This window comes from Columba livia, chromosome 4, assembly GCF_036013475.1.
Source record: "Columba livia isolate bColLiv1 breed racing homer chromosome 4, bColLiv1.pat.W.v2, whole genome shotgun sequence".
Lineage (NCBI taxonomy): Eukaryota > Metazoa > Chordata > Aves > Columbiformes > Columbidae > Columba > Columba livia.
The window spans coordinates 46,063,809-46,083,789 of NC_088605.1; positions in this window are offsets into that span (position 1 = coordinate 46,063,809).

Here is a 19,981-nt window from a genome sequence, read left to right on the forward strand (position 1 = left end):
TAATTCTTTAGGCAAATCCATATATGCATTGATCCACTGGTCTCCAGTGGCTACTTTAAAGTCAAAGTCCTCCATTTTTAGAGGCTGTAAATACAGAAAACAAAAAGAAATGGCAAGCTTAGCTCCATTTCTCACACATGCACACACAAAAAGAGCAATCCTATTACTTTTTAATCAGGATAAAATATATTAGTAATTGCCTGCTCATTTTTTTAAAGCATTGAAAACTGAAGGCACACCCAAGATGTCTATATAGAAATCCAGTATAGCAAACAAGGCTTTTTAGCAGGCAAAGCTAACACACGCTGCCCAGAAACAATTTCTACATCTCTTTTTTCTCTCTGACATTGCTTGTATTTTATTTTACTCTATACCTTTTACTCTATGAGGACCGGGTTAGTAGCGTGTAGTTTAATTATTTCACAGAAAACCAAAGAGTGAATTGAGGAAAAACTGTTTTTACTCAGACTATTTCAGCCCTTGGCTTTTGAGGTCCAGTGTCAGCTCCACACTTTCTGTCCCCTCCATACCACACACACAGAGATGATTTAAGTAAGATCTGATACTGCTTCCACGGTAGCCCAAAGTGGAAATGGAGCTGCACACCATACAATGCTCAGTGACCCTGTGCCCCATGTGTAGGAATAGGATCAGATCAAGCTGCCAGATGTTGTTCTCCAGACCAATACAGGGTCAGGGCTTTTGAAGACAGGTTTTTACCCTGGCCTGCAATAAGGTTATACACAGCAACAAGTCCGGAGGCTTCCAGGGATGGAGTGAGTGGCAGTTTCCTCCCCTGCCATTACATGTGAAATGGACACAGAGAGGCTCCATGGGCTCCATCTTTCAGCAAGAGAGCATTAGTTTGTCATCCCCAGCCGCTCTCTTTCCCGCTGTTTAATTCATCCCTTGCACAGCCAGGTCTGGAACTGAAATGAAAAGAGATTCCTATGTCATGCCTTCCTCTCTAGCTGTCTATCTCACTGTTCTTGCTTATTTGTAAAGAGATCAATGCAGGTGATACCTAGAAATTGCTTACACTCCTTAATCTCTAAAGTATGTTTTAAATGGTCCTGTCCTGCTGCTGGAGCTCTGCAATGCTTACTCAACATTTCCCCCCTTGCTGTTCACACAGTTCATTTACAAATGCTATTATTTTGATACATACCAAATAGACTCTTAAGGCAGGCAATGAAATATTGCGGGGTTATCCCTCTAGATGGAGGGGTAGTAATTTAGTATAAGACAAAGAAGGATTAGTATATGCAACTCGAACCTGTACAACTTCTGTCAGTAAACTTGGATGTTCTGCACAGGGATGTGCAAAGAGCCACTCAGCCAAGGAAGTGATCAGATGACACAGTCCATGTGCATGTGGTTTGAACTACATGAAATATCACATATGATGGCAAAGGTTTTATTTGCTCTTCTGATCATTTCTACTTTCATTGTTTAAATCAAATAACATTTCTAGAAGTTATGTTGCTTCAGAACAAAAGCATGAAAAGGTTTCATTCTGAAATTGCCAAAACAAAATTATCTGAATGTACATAATACCCCTTCTCCTATCTTCTCTTCTTTGGACCCAAATGACCCAGGAAATCCAGCCAAATTTGCTATTGGTTCAGTCACCTAACAAAATTTTGCTGTACTCAAACAATTTCTCAGCTAGATCCATGCAGCTTTGTGCTCAGCACCAATGCATTTTCCAAAACTGCTCCTGCAATTTTTATTGTTATTTATGATTTGCATTAGCACCTGTTGGTTTAAGGGTCCTTGTCTGGCTGTGTAATAAAAACAGCCTTTTTCTCTGAAACCTCACTATTTTCAATTCCTCTGAGGGGTTTTGATGCATGAAATAATTTAATTCTACTGCTCTATTTTAATTAACTAGTTAGTTAATTCTTTGAGTGATGTGCATAAAATGTTGGATACTGTGAAAGAGACAATAGGCCTGACTCCTGACAAGCCATCCCATAATATTTACCAGATTTAGATCTCTTAATTTTCATTCTATCTCCCGTCTAGAGTAGTCACATGAATGAACTATAAGAAATTCACACCACGCAAGATTACTATAAGTAATAAATCTCCTGTAGTAAAGGAATGTGTGTAGGAATAATAAAAGTATCGGATGCTAGGAAGAAGTAAAACCAGCTGTGTAATATAAAAGAAAATCTTTATCCTCATCTCGCTGGTGAAAACTTATTCAAACAAAATCTATTACATAAATCATACACTGAAATTATTTACATAAAAACAGATGGAGAGAGTTCCTACTGCGACAATGGTGTTTTAGAAAAGCAGGACTTCCACAGAATAACCATCTTTCTGCAAACAACAGGGTTTATCCTGCTGTCACCAGGGGTGTAAATCCCCAGTGGCTCCGCTGCCTTCCCTGGGGGTCAGCTACAAGGAAGGGCAGAGCCTGTTTTCCTTACTGGATCATCCTGCGAGTTCCATGGTTACAGACTGCAGAAATGTCAGAGTCTGCAGGAAGGCGGGTTTTGCATGCTCCCTGCTTTCTGGGACTGGTGGAGCACATGCTGGCAGTTCTCACAGCACACAGTATGGCCTGAAGGAGTGTGTGCTCTGCTAAGCATTACCCAGCTTTGCTATTAGTTATCCCAATGTGCTTTTATGTGTTTGCACATTTATTAATTTATTCCCCCCATGCTGATAAGATGTCAGCCCAAAGGCTAGTTTGTGGGCAGATGGGTCAGGCCACATCCCTCTTGGGTGCTATTATCCGTCTCAGAGCACATCACATTTTTTCAGATGGGCTTTTGCCAGTGGGTGCAGGATGTGCCACTACCAAGAACTTGGCTTCGCTCCCACCAGCCAGGCAGCCATTCCCCATGGTGGCCTGGAAAGCCACGTCCTCCCTCCTTAAACCTCTTCTGCTCCTCCTGATCATTCTTTTTAAAAATAAAAAATGAAATCACTGTGATTTCTACCATGGCTTATGGTGCTTCTCCCACCAAACAGAGTTCCCTGCTGCAGCTAGTGCCCCAGTTCTCATGCTGCTTCTTCAGCTGCTGTCCAAACTGCTGCATGTTAGAAACATACTATTCCTGTCAAAATAACAGACTTCATTTCTTCCATGTGATGGAAATACACACTGTCCCTTTAAAAATGTATCACAAAAATGTTCATAAAACATGAGTCAAGTTTCCATATACCTTAATCAAATTCTCAAGGGTCTCTGGGGGACAGCACTTACACTGCAGCTGTGCAATATGAAGTTTGTTCCAGTACTGATTGAAAATATTTTTGTGCTTCCTTCATTTTTGCTAGTGAAAACCCCAAGGCACTTTCTGCAGGCTGAAGGCGCTGTTATTTGGGGTGACAGTGATGGGTCACAGAGATGGCGTGGAGAACTAACTAGTGGATTGGAAACTAGCAGACACCCCAAACTGACTGTCAGTCTTGAAACCTTCAGAATAAAACGCGTCTGTCTTTCTCATTCCCTATTTTTATTCCACAGGGGAACAGACAGGCCTAGGTTTGCATAAGCTATATAGGTTGTCTGTGAAAGCAATAATGTGATTGGGTGTCATAGTTTTTTTAAAGATGCTTTTTAAAAAAAAAAAAAAATGAACAGTAGGTTTTCTGAAATTGCTCAGTTCATTTTTTCCCCTTCCTCCGTTGGTTTCCTCAGCAGTAACCATCACCTGTGCTATCGGGTTGGTGTAGGGCAGCCGTGGCAGTACCCACAGTTTGTCTGGACTGTTTGCTCTCTTCCCACTATAATCTGCACCCAACCCCAAATTTTCCATCAGGAAGCACATTTCCTTTGTGGTCTTTGCTCTTTCCCAGTGTTCCCAGGGAGTTCGTCTCTTTGCTAGCTGGAAAAATTCTTCTGCTGACATAGGACACTGGGGCTTTCCAAGGCTCAGGGTACAAGTAGCAGGGCATTTTCAATGGAGGTTTCTCCAGTCTGGAAGCTCCAGCTAGCCTTAGGTTGTATCAAAAACAGCGTGGTCAGCAGGACAAGGGAAGTGATCCTTTCCCTGTACTCTGCATTGGTGAGGCCACACCTGGAGTATTGTGTTCAGTTCTGGGCCCCTCAGTTCAGGAAAGACATTGAAGTGCTGGAGCGGGTCCAGAGAAGAGCAACACGACTGGTGAAGGGACTTGAACATAAGACCTATGAGGAGAGGCTGAGGGAGCTGGGGTTGTTTAGTCTAGAGAAGAGGAGGCTTAGAGGTGACCTCATCACTCTCTATAACTACCTGAAGAGAAGTTATAGCCAGGTGGGGATTGGTCTCTTCTCCCAGGCAGTTAGCAATAGGACAAGGGGGCATGGGCTTAAACTCTACCAGGGGAAATTTAGGCTGGATATTAGAAAGAAATTCTTTACAGAGAGAGTGATCAGGCATTGGAATGGCCTGCCCAGGGAGGTAGTGGACTCGCCGTCCCTAGAGGTTTTTAAACTGAGATTGGACATGGCACTTAGTGCCATAATCTAGTAAACAGACTAGAGTTGGACCAAGGGTTGGACTCGATGATCTCTGAGGTCTTTTCCAACCCAGTCGATTCTGTGATTCTGTGTGATTACCAGTTCAGGAAAGGTGTCCTCCTCTGGTACATTAGGTGAACAGTTGTACAAGTCCTTCAGCTCCACATAGAATTAAAAAGCCTAAAACCAAATCAAAGTACAACCCAAAATCCCTGATTTCAAAAGAAGCAAAAGCCATCTCAAACCTCGAACAACTCCGATTGTGAGGCTCTGAACTTCGTGCTGTCGTGCCATGTATGTGGTACCCACCTGGGTGAGGTGGAGGTACCCAGTGTGTGTGGAGGCTGACAGATGCTGCTGGTTAGCCCAGTTCCCAGGTGCAGGGTCTGGTCTTGGCTCCAGAGCGACTACCACAATTGCAGCAGGGCAAGTCCACATGAACCGAATGTGGCCCATGTGCCCTACCAGGTGCCTTTGGATGCAACTGCTCTGGTGTTTTGAAGCCTTGGCACTCAAACTGCAGCAGTCCATCTTTCCCAAAATTACACCGGTGGTATTTTTTTTAAGAATTACAGAAATCAGAGATCTGTCAGTGGAAGGTAGTTCTTCATTCACCGTGTATTTTCCAGTGTTTTCTTCAATCCAGTTTTAAATGGTTCAAGCAATTAGGCTTCCCTCTATCATTTCCATGGGGTGGGTATGCCACAAACTAATATATTTCGCCATTAGGACATTTTTCCTAATATTCTGCCTAAAATTTCCTTTATTGTTTTGCTGTCTCAGGAAAACCTTTTGGTTGTATGTCACTGTCAAAAAAAGAGAGAAAGTCAGCATTTTCAGAATCTGGAACAGCCACCTCCCTAGTACTTGAGCTGATGTTCATTTTGCTGTTCAGAAGATTTGTCAGGCTGCTTCACCAGCCTCTCCAGGCTTGTCTTTATTTTTATGAGCTACCAAACCCATCCATTTATTATTACTGGCAACAAGTAAGTTCCATCCATTCTTGAGGATGTAAGAAATGATCCAGCTCTAGACATCACCTGAGCAAAGGCACCTAATAAATGAGTGGAAACCACAGTTAGAATCCCCATGTTTCTCTTGAGCATGCCAGATACTTCCAAATGAGGAATTTTATGAAAAATGAACAGCACAACAATGTCACATTCTTGCTATTACATTTCAAGGTTGGTGATGATACCCCTTACTCTTGGTCAAATTTCCAGTCACAGCTGCTTTAAGCTTTGACCCAGAAAATCTCTGCTTGCAATTTGCTTGCTCCCTTCCTTGCTGGAGCATTCTTCCTAGACTTGTGCATTCAGATCTGCGAATTTTGGACCCAGAAGCTTTTCAGACATGGCAGAGACTGAATGAAAATGCAACCTGTAGTCTCTGTATTAACTGACATGCACCCTTAAAATACAGAGTGAATACTGAATTGAAAAAAATAGCAAAGAACACTATTTCATGCATTGGCTATTTTTTTTAAAGCAAGGAGTGGAAGCTGTCTTTTTAATAATTTAATTTTATGCTCACTAAGGATAGTGAATCTCGCCCTTTCAAAATGTACTTTTCATTGAATCGAGGAAGGAAATGGGCATATTGATCTCTGATTTTTGCCAGAAATGTGTACAGAGCCCACTTCAGAGATTTGTGTTTGTTTATAGACTATGAACGAAGCTTACAAAGATGCTGAAAGTGTGTGAACCTTGTATATTCTTCCCATAAAAGTAATTATATCCAGACGCAGAATGAAAACAGCTGCTACAAAATGTTGCTGCACAGACCCTTTCTGCCTCTAACTATTGAACACTGAGCATAAAGTCAAATTTTTGCAAGTTTTGAAATGTCTGTTGTGAAAATACTCCAGGTGTCCTTTCACAGGGTACCATCTAAAAGAAAATGAAAAAAAAAAAAAAAAAAGAGAGAGAGGAAAAAAGGTGCATACCTGTGACTGAAATTTGGATTCCGCTGAAGTTCTTCCCTTGGAGTTATGTTGTCAGCAAGGGATTCCAGGACTGGACATGGTCTGTAAGACTTAAAACCAAAGATTTAGATGGGTGCTGAAGGGGAGCAGGCACTGGGCCTTTTGCAGGCATTGTCGAAGGGTTTAATATGGTTTGCGTGGTATGTTGTGCGTTCATCAGTATGAAAGAGCCCCCAAATGTTTTTTAATTTCCTATGCACCTACAACATGAAATTTTTCAGCAATTTGCGAATGGGCCAGGGAATCTGTGGCCCAAATCTTGCAGTCCTCACTCAAGCAAAATCTCCACTCACTCAGGAGGAATCTTTTTTAATGCAATTTACTACACAGGGTCAGACCCAGAGAGGAGCTGGACTTTCCCACTTTGCAAACACAGAGAAACTTGCTCTGATGCAGAAAGGTGGGTGAGTTGCCTTGCTACCTCAGCACCCCATGTGACACCGCTGTTATTTTAAAAGCTAAATATGGTTGTCTGGAAGCAGTATTTTATATTTGTCTTTGTATATTACCATAGCTTTCAATGTTGTGGGGTTTGGTTTGGTTTTGTGTTTTTAATGCCTCCTCTGTCAGTCTGATCAGTGTCAGCAGGACTTGATTTTGAGGTTTTTAGCTGTTCTTTTTTTCAGATATGATTACCTTTGTGGACCTAGAATAAGAGATGCATGCTAAATGAAGTTGTAATCAAAGCATTTATTAGACCCAGCATGTTGGGTGGGAAGGAGGGTTGTTTCTGTATTAGCAGCACAGGTCACTCAGGAATGGCAGTCAGGATCAGGTTTGTGTGTGCTCCTTCTTACCAAGATAATGTCTCTGGGAGTTGTGGGAAGCAACTGGGATGGGAAGGTTGGGTTTCTCTCTGCTGGGTGGATGTCCAAGAAAGATTGCAGCAAAGCCCTGCGACCTGCTCTTGAGGAGGCAGCCATAGCCTTCTGTTAGATATTGGCAGGCATCTGTAAGCAAGTTAATTACCACTGCTATAGTTTTGAACAGGGTAATGATTGCTTGTAGACTTTTTGATTGTTATTGTGGATGGCAAAAGAAAAAAAAAAGAGTCTTGGTATGCCTATATGCTACCTCTCAGATTTACATATTTACATATCTGCCTGGAGATCTAATGGGCTGAGCTGATCTCACCCAGCAAGGGTGGAATTAATAAAAAGGCATCACTGAATTCAGTGGAGCTAAGCCCATGTCAAACCAATGTAAACACCTATGAAATCGAGTTTCTAGTAGCTTTTTTATACAATAGAAATGTCTCAAAACCACCCTGATTCTGTAAACCCTGAGCAGGTAAAACTCTGGGATCAGGTTCTCATGAACACCATTACTGACAATTTTGTATGTCTGAGACACAAAGAATAGGGTCTGGAGTTATATGACACAGCCAAAGCACTAGATTAAAAAATAATAATGAGTTATTTTTTATCTCACCCAGCTCTAAGTTCATTTAACTGACATAGGACTCAGCATCTTTACACACTTGGAGCAGTGGCTGAGGAAAGCAAAGAGTGAGGGGCATAAGCTGGGGACTGAGCTACAGCTGTCTTCTGGAGCTCGCAAAGTGTGTGTGCGCACATCATCTGTGAGCTATTAAACTCTCATTGCTTTTGCCATCTAATATCCTTCTTCAGGAATGTACATGCTTCAAAATAAATTAGACAGGGTTATGATATCTTGTATCTGTCTTAACTCATCTGTCTGCACAAGGAAATTCCTCACTTCTGAGGTCCAGATCTTCCTGGTTGTCCAGAAGTACAACGATATTTGAAGGCCACCATCAATGCATTCAGGCGGAAACAACACACGGCGAGCTCTTGCATGCAAATTGGTGTGTGGCTTATGAAGTGGTACATGAGGGTCATGCAATGACTCAGGTGGATCCCGTGTAGGGTTTTCCAGACCTAAACCAATCTGTCTCATTTGCCTTAAAAAAATATATATATAATAAAAGGAGGAAAAAGACAAGGCAGTGAAGACTGCATGTCTGACAGCAGCAGGAGTGGGGGGCAGCCACCCAGCTGGGTTGCTGCAGGGCTGCCCCAAAAGAGGGCTGTGCCCTGCCTGGGGGAAGCCAGCAAAGACCTGTACCCCCCCCAGCCAGGGGTATCTTAGGCACTGCCATAACCCTCTCCCAATCAACACCGATGAGGGATCTCTCAGACATCTATTGGGCTGAAATTATGTCGCTCAGACTAAACATATTAAATTAATTACAGCAAATTAGCCCACGTTCCCTGGTGACTTGAGTTCTGTTAAAAGGCAGCTACGGTAGTTATTAGAGCATAGCCTTTAGCTACTGGTTTGTGGATTCAGTGTTTCTTGCACATGAAAAATCCGATCAGAGGTGGATTGCTCTGTGACAAAGGAGTACTTATTACTGGATCAAAGGGATGGATAGCACACTCCACCACGGACCAACAAACGTGTCTCCCAGGACCACAGAAGAGCATTTCTGGAGGGGCACAGCAAGCACCAGCACCTGTTTGGAGCTTTCCCCTGGGCACAGTAAAACCCAGGTGGCTGAAGGAGGCTGTGACACAGAGAGACCACTGACAGCTTCATTAATACAAGTGGGAATAAGACTTATTGGGCCCTTCCCAAGCAGTTTTTGTAAGTCAGTGCTCTTCCCCTCGGAGGCTTCCTCCCCATGGGAGAGGCAGCGGTAAAGGATGAGTCTCGAGGAAAAATGCCATTTCAGGGCAGCGTTTGCCGTGGTTTCCTATTGCATGTCCTCTGAGGGCTGCAAACATCTGCTGTGGACTGGAGCTGCACTGCTGAGCACGCGGAAACTTGAAGTTTCCACAGAGGCTTCATAGGACAAGCTGTGAGCGAAATGCCACAAGGCCGACTGTCATCCGCTTTTCCAAAAGGCCATTTCTTGTAAAGTCAGGCTGACCCGGGGTTGCTGGAAAACGCAGGATGCTTTGGCTGCTGGAGTCACCTTTCTCCCCTGTGAGCATTTCACCTGGAGCTCCTTGCTCTGCAATAGCGAGGTCAGTCCTAAGTGACTGCTAACATTTAACCATTTGCTTGAAATGGCAGTGTGTTTCATATCACATGTTAAGATTATTACCTCCCAATGGGCTGGGGGGTTTATTTATTAATTTTTAAGATGATGGTACAGGTAAATGTGTTTTTTTCTCCTGTAATTTCAACTAAAGAAAAAGCTAATCTAATGTGACCATCTACAGAGATTTCCTGAAGAGAGACCTAAAAAGGTGGGTTAACAGAACATTTCACTCTATCTATTAACTGAAAAAAACAGAAATCATGTGTTTTCACTTATAAATATTTTATTGAAAATGCATTATGGGAAACATTTTACAGTCAAGCAACACAGCTGAGCATTTGCTTTCTCATGGCTTGGTGAACCTCAGATGCTTATCATTTCATTTTTCAGTATATATAAATGAATTTGTCAGTGATATAAATTTAGAACATCACTGAACTGAGGCTGACAGGTTGAAATATTTTTTCTGAGGAGCTGTACAATGTAGTAATCACAACTGGAAATGGGACCCTGGTCGTAGAAGGGCTCTGAAAGTCTGAAACAGCTGCATTTGGGCCCTGCATGGTGCATCTGGGGTAAGCAGGACTAGGAAGGCTTTGCTCCTGGCAGCCAGGCTTCTGCTTCATATTGTGGTTATCTAGAAAAACAGTGCAGCCCTGGCATGGCTCACTGGCAACCACCCAAGTGGATGAACCTCAAATTCACTCTTCATCCTGGTACTTCATCCCTTCACCACTGCATCTTCCTGTGTTTCTCAGGACCGCCATGATTTCAGGTTTCCTCCTCAAAGCTTCTCTTCCCATTTCTTCTGCTGAGCCACTGGAGACCCAGGTTCATCCCGAGAAAATGCCCTACAGCATTGAGGAGAACTTTGTGGGGAATGAATGGCCTCAGTGCTGCATTTCAGCTGAGGATTGTGTGGTCCTGTTTCTAGGCTAATAGTTAATTTAATTTGGGTGGATGTTTGTCCTCAGAACAGCTCATTTCTCCTCAAAATAAGCTCCCCGTTCCCTCCTATGCAAAGGAGCTTTGCTTGAATGCCTGGGCCTGGGAGCTGACACAGGAGCATTGTTCGACAGATAACATTGGGCTGATCCCAGATTCCCAGGAGAGGCAAATGGTGAAACAGGGTTGAGACAAGGTCAGATTCCAGTTTCCTCTGGTGTTTGTATAAAGAGCAGATTGGGTTTCTTTTCATCAGCTAAGATTCGGCTATGAGCACAGCACTGGAATAATTCATAAAATGACAATGTTTTCCAAAGTCTTCACTTGAACTGATTATTTTGTTTGTTTGTTTTGGTTTTGGTTTGTTTGTGGTGCAGGGTTTTTTTTTTTTGTTTTCCCATTTTGTTCCTCATATCATTTTATTTCCTGTTAAACAAAGCCACAGTGTGATAAACCTTATAGCTTAAAACCTAGAAGATCATTGCTTTTACAGCTGATAGTGTATGAGCCATGGCATGTGCAAGTGATATTTCTTTTCACCTCATACTCTAAGACATTTCCTTTGTGAACAATTTGGGAGCTTTAAGTTTGAAGATTGTTTTATAATTGAACTGCGAAATATGTGCTATGTAGGTATGCATATGCATTCACTTAATATGTGTTCAGCAGCTATATAAGGGTGACAGACAGACAGATGTTTCCATTCATGTGCAGGAAGGCTGGCAAGCCCAGCTGAAATGGGATTACATACAGCAGCAAGAATCCCCTGCAAGGAGGGCTGGGAAGGGCATCTGAAGGCACTTTCCCCATCCCAAGCATGGTCACCTATACCTAATGTCTTCATCTAACTTTTCTCTAAACCCCCTGGTGCTGAGGGCTGAAAACATTTCTTGAGCAATTTATTGCATGACTCACTACCCTTTCTGGTAAGATGCCCCTGTTAAGTCACCGTGGCTGAAGTGACAACCCGTCCTTTTGTGTCTGATCTGCAATGGACACAGAGAAGAGTTCATCCCACTCCTTCTGGCAACGAGTTTTTACAGGTAGTCATGTCTCCACTATATTTTCTCTGCTTGGGATTACATAACTCTCTGATCATACCAGTCCCATGGTGCAGTCTCCATGCTCTTATATTTACTGCCTATGAATAAGCTGTGAAGTGGCCCACAGGATTCAACACATTCTGAACCCAAGAGAGGAACAACATCTAAAACAGTGTTCACGAGCCACTTCTACTCTTACAGACATGGTTTAGTGGTAGACTTGTGTTAGGTTTGCAGTTGGACTCAGTGATCTTTAAGGTCTTTTCCAACCTAAATGTTTCTATGATTCTATACTCATAGATCAGATCAATTTTCTAACTGAAGAAGTCTTGTGGGAACTGGTGTTGAGAGGATGTGTTGAGGATCCAGAGTGGGATAGTTCATTCCTGGAAAAATCCATTTCTATGGAAAGAGGCAGGGCAAGGGCTCTGCAGGGTTCATGGGGCCGGAGAGAGGTGGTGGACGGATGGGCTGCCATGGGTGCATGTCCTGTGGCTGCTGCCCCAGCGCTGGTTTGCTGCAGGCAGCTGCCTGCCAGGCAGGGATCGTGCAGGCACGAGTCACCGTGGCAAGGGGCAGTGTCTGGAGGGAGGAAAAATGAAAAAAGTTTGCAGCTCTTAAATAGTTGGGGGATGAAAAAGCCACTGCTGACGGCTGTTGAAACCGAGTCTTTTAAACACCGTGATGATCTTGAGCCCCTAGAATTTTAAACTAATTAAAATAAAACTGGATGGAATTAATATAAACAGCCTCAAACCCCACAAAGGAAAAACAAAACCCCATGCAAGCTGATCTGATGAAGATTATGGAATGTAAGTGCCATTTAGTTTTCTGGAATACCACATTATTTTTTATTCTGATGTTAATAGGAAAATATTTTACAGAACCTCTCAATGGGTTATGTTGGACTTGATTCCAGTGTCTCCTTTTGCAATAATGCTAATGGCAAAATAAATGCACATCAATGTTGTTTTAGCTGCAGTAGAAATGCCAGAGAACTCAGACCTACACTGTGCACTATCACCTCGTCAACTGGTAAATTACTAAATCGAAATTTTATGAAATTACTCAATCAATATTTGTGCAGATGGCTTCCAGGAAAGAGCACTTGTGTGTCTGTTTAACTCCAGTGTGTAACAGATGGCTAGAGACAAGGCATTTCTTTTCAGCCAGGCTCATATTGACATTTTAAGATAGCTTCCTTTAGATGCTTATTAGTTCTTGTAAGCCAGCAGTTAAAACTTGCCTTATATATTACAGTTAAAATAAAATTCAGTCTTATGCAAGGCCTTTAAGAGATGTTATATCATGTTACTTACAAAGTAATTAGGTGCAAACCATCCCTTCAAATTGATATTTAGTTTTAGGTTGTACCATTTAGATGTTAGAAGTCAGTTACTTGTCTATACTTTTACTGTTATTCTTCAATGAATTGTGGATCAGAGTAGTTCAGCCCTTATTACTAATTGACAAATCTGACTTTTTCTTATTCTTCTCCTTGCTATTCTAAAGGCCAGTCAGGCTCTAGGCAGCCTAACAGGTCTCAAGACGGACCAGCAAAGAGGATGCAACACCTAATTCTGTAGATTTCAACTTTAATTGCTGTCTCTGGTCACAGTGAGGGATGCCTCATGGATACAGCTGCCAGAGAGCCTTGTCTGCCCTGGGATCACTGGCAGAACGAGCAGCATCCATGTCTACCCCAGCTGCGATGGTGGGTGAGCAAACCTCCTCTCTCTACCTACAGCTTTGCTGCTGTCTCCTTGACTTCAGCATCCTGTGCCAAAGCTGTCCAGGTTTAAGCCCCTTTTTCCTCACATGGCAATGCAGAAAAAGGTGAGAGACTCTTTCACAAGCCTCCAGACCACCCTGATTGCTACGTACCACACTGTCACTTATAGTCCCATTGCACAGACAGAAGTGAGGTCGATGATGGGATCTAAAAAGCATGTTCTCTGTTTGACCCAAATAATTTTCACCAGCTTCAGCAAGTCACCTCTAATGTGCAGAGCTGTATTTCTCTATAAGTGTTTCTCTTCCATCCATCCTTTCCAGCCTCCCAGACATGACTGCTTACAGAGCAGTTTTAGTTTTTAAGTGGCAAAACCTAATTGTCTGCTGTTTCACACTTGTTTCTGAAATGTTGTGACCACAAGAGAAAAAAGAGCACAACACATTTCAGAAATTAATGGCAGTCAGGGAATGTAAAAACAATTTCCCAGCATATCCCCAAGCGCTGCATATCTGACTTTGGTGACTTTTAGATGAGTCCTTCATCTGAATGCATCTTTGTTGGGGTTTGTACCTTAGCCACACACTTCACAGAGTTTTACTGCACAGGAATAACATTAACAATGTATATTGTACTTTCTGATATCATCTTGAGAATGATTATGTAGTGACTTAAACATTCACTTAAAAGTCTTAGCTTTGTGGTAATGAGTTGCTTGTGAGAAAACGCTTATGATAGGACTCAGTACAATTCACCATCCATTGAAGAACTGCTATTAACCCCCCAAACAGCTGGTCTTTTTCACTATCATGGCCCCACCACAGCTGAGATGTTAATAAGCTCTGAATGACTTGCCTGCAAGATCCGTTCTGTCACTCCTGTGTTTTGCTTTCCCTGCAAGGGAGAGGTGCACCTCGCAGTGTCGGGGAAGAGCAGTTTCACTGCACATCTCAGAATGGTTTTGGCATCCATAGCTGTGTGCCACCGCCTAGCATTGGGATGCTCAGTCCTCTGGGAAGCCCCAAGGCTGCTCTTGCACCTAGGACAGGTTCTGCCCACCAGAGATGCCTATGCAAAACCAAACCAAACAAAAAAAAATCCCAGTCTGAAGACTTTGCTTTGTTTGCTTTGACAAAGGGATTGAGAAAGAGAAGCTCTCTTAAGCAGCACATAGTTTCACAAGCATTTCTCATCAGCCACAGTGGAAAATGATAATAGTGGAATTCTCAAAATAAGATCAATTTTGGTGATATTTCACACCAGAAAAATTCTTGCAGAATCCTCTGATTATTTCAACATTACCGTATTAAACAAACTGAATCCTCACAGAGGTTCATAAAGCCAGTTTCTCCACCTGAGTCCACTCAGGGCATCTCTGTCCCTTAAGAAATAGGCTGACTACAACCAACAGAAAGGAAGATCCTCCAGTGACACCCGCTTCAGACCCTGCTCAGCTCTTGGTGGCTCTCTCCTCATGCTTCATTCTCCTTCACCTTCCCTTTCCCCCTCCTTCTCTGTCTGGGTAAGAGCCACAGGACGTGATAAAGTCTGAAGTGATTAGGTTTTATACGCACTAGTCTGAAATAGAGGAGCATTTCCGCATGGGTGTTGGAAGTCATCTTACAAAATTTTCTACTCTCTAACATTTTTCAGCTAAACCTCTAAGGTTACTTTGGCCCTGATGACCTACATATACATTTCCAAGGATGTAGTTCTCTAAAAATTAGTTTCTTCTCTCCCCACAAAAACTGCTGCCTCTGTGGTAATGTTATTGCTCTCTGCTGAGCAGAGTTCTCCCCATCTCCCTCTGACCTAGGCAAAAGGCAAGACTCATTATAAATGAGCCTGGCTTTAATGGAGGAACCTTGTATTATGGGTATGACAATATATACTATAAGTACAATATACATTGTAAGCACATTACCATTTTCCTTGGCCTAGGGAAGTTGGGTTCTGATTTTTTTCCATTTATTTAGTCATGAAATGTTTCTTTTAAATAGCAACTTTGTGTCACTAGTCTCTCTCTTCTTTTTAATTGTCTGTCTTGGAAGAAGTCACAAAAAACCCCAAAATGTTTGACGTAATGGAGGCTTGCAAACTACACAAAATGCAGATTTATTTTCAAATACCCACTGAAAAAATACACCTTTTATAGTGCCCCTTACATAGATCCACATAAATATTTATATATGACCTATATTTTAAAAAGCCTTATCCTTCTGCTCCAGAATCATCCAAAAGCAGCTGAAGCAAATGCATCCAGAGAGGTGACCTGTCCCGGCCAAAGTGCAGCCATGTCCTCGCTTCCTCACTTATGGCACAACGAGGCTTTGTCGGCCAGTCCCCAGGAGGACTGGCTCTGCCCCGGAGGGGCTGCCCACTACAAAGCTTCCCAGATTTCTGCATCCTGCGGGCAAGGTAATTTGCAACTGGACCCTTTTCCGTGCGAGACACTTATTTTCCCTCTGAGGCTCTTTTGACAGTGTATGCAGGGAGTGCACGAAGCCAGTGATCAGCCACCTCACTGCTTCCCCTGTTTTGGGGCTTGTAGGCAAGGGGGAAGGCAATTGCTGAATTTCAGCTGGCTCCATCAGTGGGCCACAGACAGGGAAGAGCAAGCCCCCATGCTGCCTCCCCCCTGCTGGCAACCTGCCCCAACCCCGGGCAGGGAGAAGCTGCTCTAAGACAGGTTTAATGAGTGTCATTGAATACTTATGGCCGTTCCTTCATGTCCTTCACTTTTTCTTTAATCACTTTGAAAAGGCAGCTGTGAGGTTATTGTCCCATAGAACTTTATTAAAGTCTAGTGGAAGTATTCATTTAGTGCCAGCAAGTTGGCTAATTCATATAACTGTTACTTTTTCATCATACAGCATGTTATTAAATGTGTTTTAAAAACCAATTGTGGATCCCATTTTAGCAGTTGTATAACATAGATACTTGCCTGTCCAAGCAAAGCAGCCCAATGCATCAGTCTGTTGAGGAGACATTTATGTGGGCAGGGTGCCTGCTGGGCTGAAATCTGCATTCAGACATTGGTTTCCTCCAGGTCCAGGGAATTTCTCAGTTGCCCTTTATAGAGAAGCTTTTATAGCCATTTGTGCTACCAGACAAGCACTAAGGGGCTTCTCAGGGCGGAGGGAGGAGAGAAGCAAAAGAATGTGAATGACCACTTCCAGCCGGTCATGCTCTCATCCAGGGGGAGCCAGAGGAATGAAGGCTGGCTCACTGAGCAGTGCTGCTCCAGCTGTGTCAGAGCTGTGCTGGGGTGGCTGTGGATGTTATCCCACACAAGCACCATGACTTAAACCTGATTCCTTTATCTCCAACCGCAGACCCTCGTGTTTTAGGGTCAGGCTGTCTGAATCTTCTTCCAGCTAAACCACTGTCAGATAAGCAACAAAGATTTATGTATTTACATTAACAACATCCCTGCTATTGGGTGACCGCTGGGCTCTCCATCCCTTTCCTCCCAGGGCCTCCTTCCGGTGCCTGGCTCACATGGAGTCAACAGGCAGGACCTCACCGCCCTTGCTCTGGAAGAGCTGGACACAGTATCGTACTCTGTGCTGAAATCCCTTACGTCATCGGGACTGTGATTCTCAAAACCTCTCACACCAGCAAGAACAAGAGTATATTTTGTTGCCTTGATGAGCAAAGGCAGCCCTTTGCGTTCAGAAACTCGCAGGTGGCTCCACAAGAACAAGATCTTGCATCTTAGCATCAAGCCCTGTACAGCTGGGACCCCATAAACTCCTTCCCCTGAGCAAGGATTAATAGTGATTCATGTCTGTGTGTATACTGTTAATGTGTGTGAGTAGGTTTTACTGAAGCTTAAAGGAAATATGTGCCAAAGTACACACAACAATTCACTGATGGTCATTCTGTAAAAGTTTATAATGAGATAAATGAGAAAACACACTTTTCTGCATATTAATGCAGAACACTGTTAAAACTGAGAAATGATCAGGTAGTTCAAATGTGTGAAAAATGCATGCTGATAATGGAAAGACTTGTCTTCATGCCAGGACAACATTTGCCTGCCCTGAAGCCCCAGTCTCAGGCCTTATTTCTAGACATATGCATTTTTCCAAGACTAAGCAGGCAGCAGAATATCCTGCTGCAGCACCCTCTGCTAATGCACTGTTACTCATCCTGCTGGAAAGGGTGTGCTGTGCATCCAAAGCACCCAGTCAATCACTACAGATTACTCATCCTTTTCCAGGAAATCTGGGGTGGGGAGCAGGGAGAAATATTCCATCTTACTTTGTCTTTGCAAACCAGTATCGTAATGATGAGCTACTGTCTGTCAGAGTCCCAGAGTCCCAGCTACACTACCTTGAAAAACAGTTCCTGAGGAAAGGCTGCCCATTCCTCTTTAAGCACCATGCTGTGCTTCATGTTGCCTAGACCCTCTTGAACATGCGACTTTCTGTCCCATAAGAAATTCCAATGCAACCATTTGGTTTTATCTGCAACTGGAACGAGCTTTCCCAATGTCCATCTCCCACATAGGGGAAAAATGTAAGAGAGACATGATTTTTAAAAGTCAAAATAACCTATGACACCAACACAGTCTGGTCCACAAAAGCAAGTGGCCCTGATGTGGCTTTAAGTGTAGTTTTAGATACAGGAATAAACAAGTCTGGCGGCATGAGAACAGGAGGTGTATCCTCACATAATATGTGTGTGTGTGTATCCTCACATATTGTGGGTCACAGGCAGTTTCACCACAGCAGCATTTTATCTTTGGCACACACAGCCACTCCCTCTCCTGTGCAGCCAGGACATCAGGATCCACAGTAACCGGGTGGATTTGGCAGCTGACAGCGTTTATAGCAATGAGGCATTTTGGGGCAAATGCTGAAGAGCACAATGTCTGAGGTTCATCTGGTATGCTCCTGCATTTTTCCCCTTTTTACCCACAAAGTAAGTGATGACTTTAATGTTTGTCTTTATAAAGTAAGTAGGAGTTATATTGGCTATACTGTTACTTGGCAGTCTTAATGGCACTATGCTCACGATTAATAAGGAATAACTATTCTGCAATTCAGTCATACAATGAAATGGGAAATTTTGGTAGCAGTAACCAAAGAAAATGTTGGCAGTGGGTGCTGTCTTTGGGCTATTTTTGCCTAGCCAAACTAAAGTGAATAGATTTTTTAAATGGTTCAAGCATACAAATATTAAAAGCAATGGCAATATATTTTATTAAAACCAGCGCATTGCTTGGTAGGGCAGAAGGAAATAATGGCTCAAGAGTCTGGGAATGGGAGATGGAACCATTTATGCCGAAGTCACTCTTTTGCATCCAGCCTAGGTCAGCAGTAAACACAAGTCATACCGTTACCAGCTGGTGGCCCACAGAATGAGAAATAAATTGATAGTGTGAGTCCAGTTTCCATTAACAGAAGCAAATATCACAAAACCAGAGCCAGAAGTGGAACTAATTGACACTACTGCTGGCTCTACCTGAGAAGTTAAGGACAGAGCTGTGGTGGAAACCTGACCACCTTCTCAGCGCAGAGGGTGGTCCCACCAGAGCTGAGATGCAGCCCATCAGGCAACGTGCACTGCTCTTCTGGCTGTCACAACAGTGCCGTGCTGCGCCTTCCTCCTCTGGGGCAATGTGCCCAGTGTCCTGCACAAGCCACACAGAGATGCTAAACCCAGAGACCTCCTCCCAGCCAGGCAATGGGGGCTTCCCTCACTCTCCTGCCTTCCATGGGAACTGTACGCTCCCAGGACAAATGCCTATGGTTTTCATTGGCATTTGCATCAGTAACGGCCTCTTCCTCCGCCTTCCTAAAATTATACATCTGCTTGACATAATACAGTTTTAAATTATAATACGTGAGCTTGTGCTGAGGTGGCAGCTGATATTTGTTATTATTTTTATTGTTTGTTTCTTCTGGATTTTCTGGTGTAATTAATTTATCTAGCTATAGTATTTTAAAACACAATCAAAAGTCATTTTAATTTGAAGCCAAAAAATACAGGCTCGTAATGTATGAAGGCTTAAATATGTTGACTCTTTTTTAAAATACCACAAAGAGAATGTCAATTCAGCATAATTACATTAAAGAACAATCCCCTGAGAGAGAGAGTTTAGAAAAGAGAGTGAAGACCTGCCAAAAATAAAAAGACTGCATGGGTCAGTGGTCTCTTGATTACAATATACACATTAAAATATACCTGTGTATATATAAGCACATACATGCTTGTACATAATTGTATATAAACCAGCATGCTTTAGCACTTAGCTCCAAATTTGTATTTTACAAAATGGTCCTTTCATAGGTATTAAGAAAGCATGATATTCAGAACTACAAAAGGAATTGTGCTGGTTTGTTTTTACTTTTCTTATATGACAGGCTAAATATTGCCTTTCTTGATGTTAATATCTGGAAATTTGTTACACAAGTAAGGTAGGGGGAAAAAATTAATAAATGTGACTCATTAAAGCTATTGCCAGAAAAAAACTTACTAGATTTGGCCAGGCCACTGATTTAATCAACATTTTTTCTTATTGAAAGCAAATGTTCAAGTATAGTGGACTGGCTAACTAGGGAGTTTCAAAAAGCAGAAAAATGTGTCTATTTAAATCTGAATATAACAAATCTTAAATGGAAGATAGCTCTGTCTGTAAATTCTGGGAAAAGTAGAAATGAATACAAAAGGCAGAATAAAACTCAGATGTCTGTGAAACTATGCTCTCTGAAGATGGAAACACTGGCTCTCCTCTTCTGGGCTACTAGAGTGGTTGCTGGAAGCTACCTATGCTGCAAGCACCAACCTGCTGTGA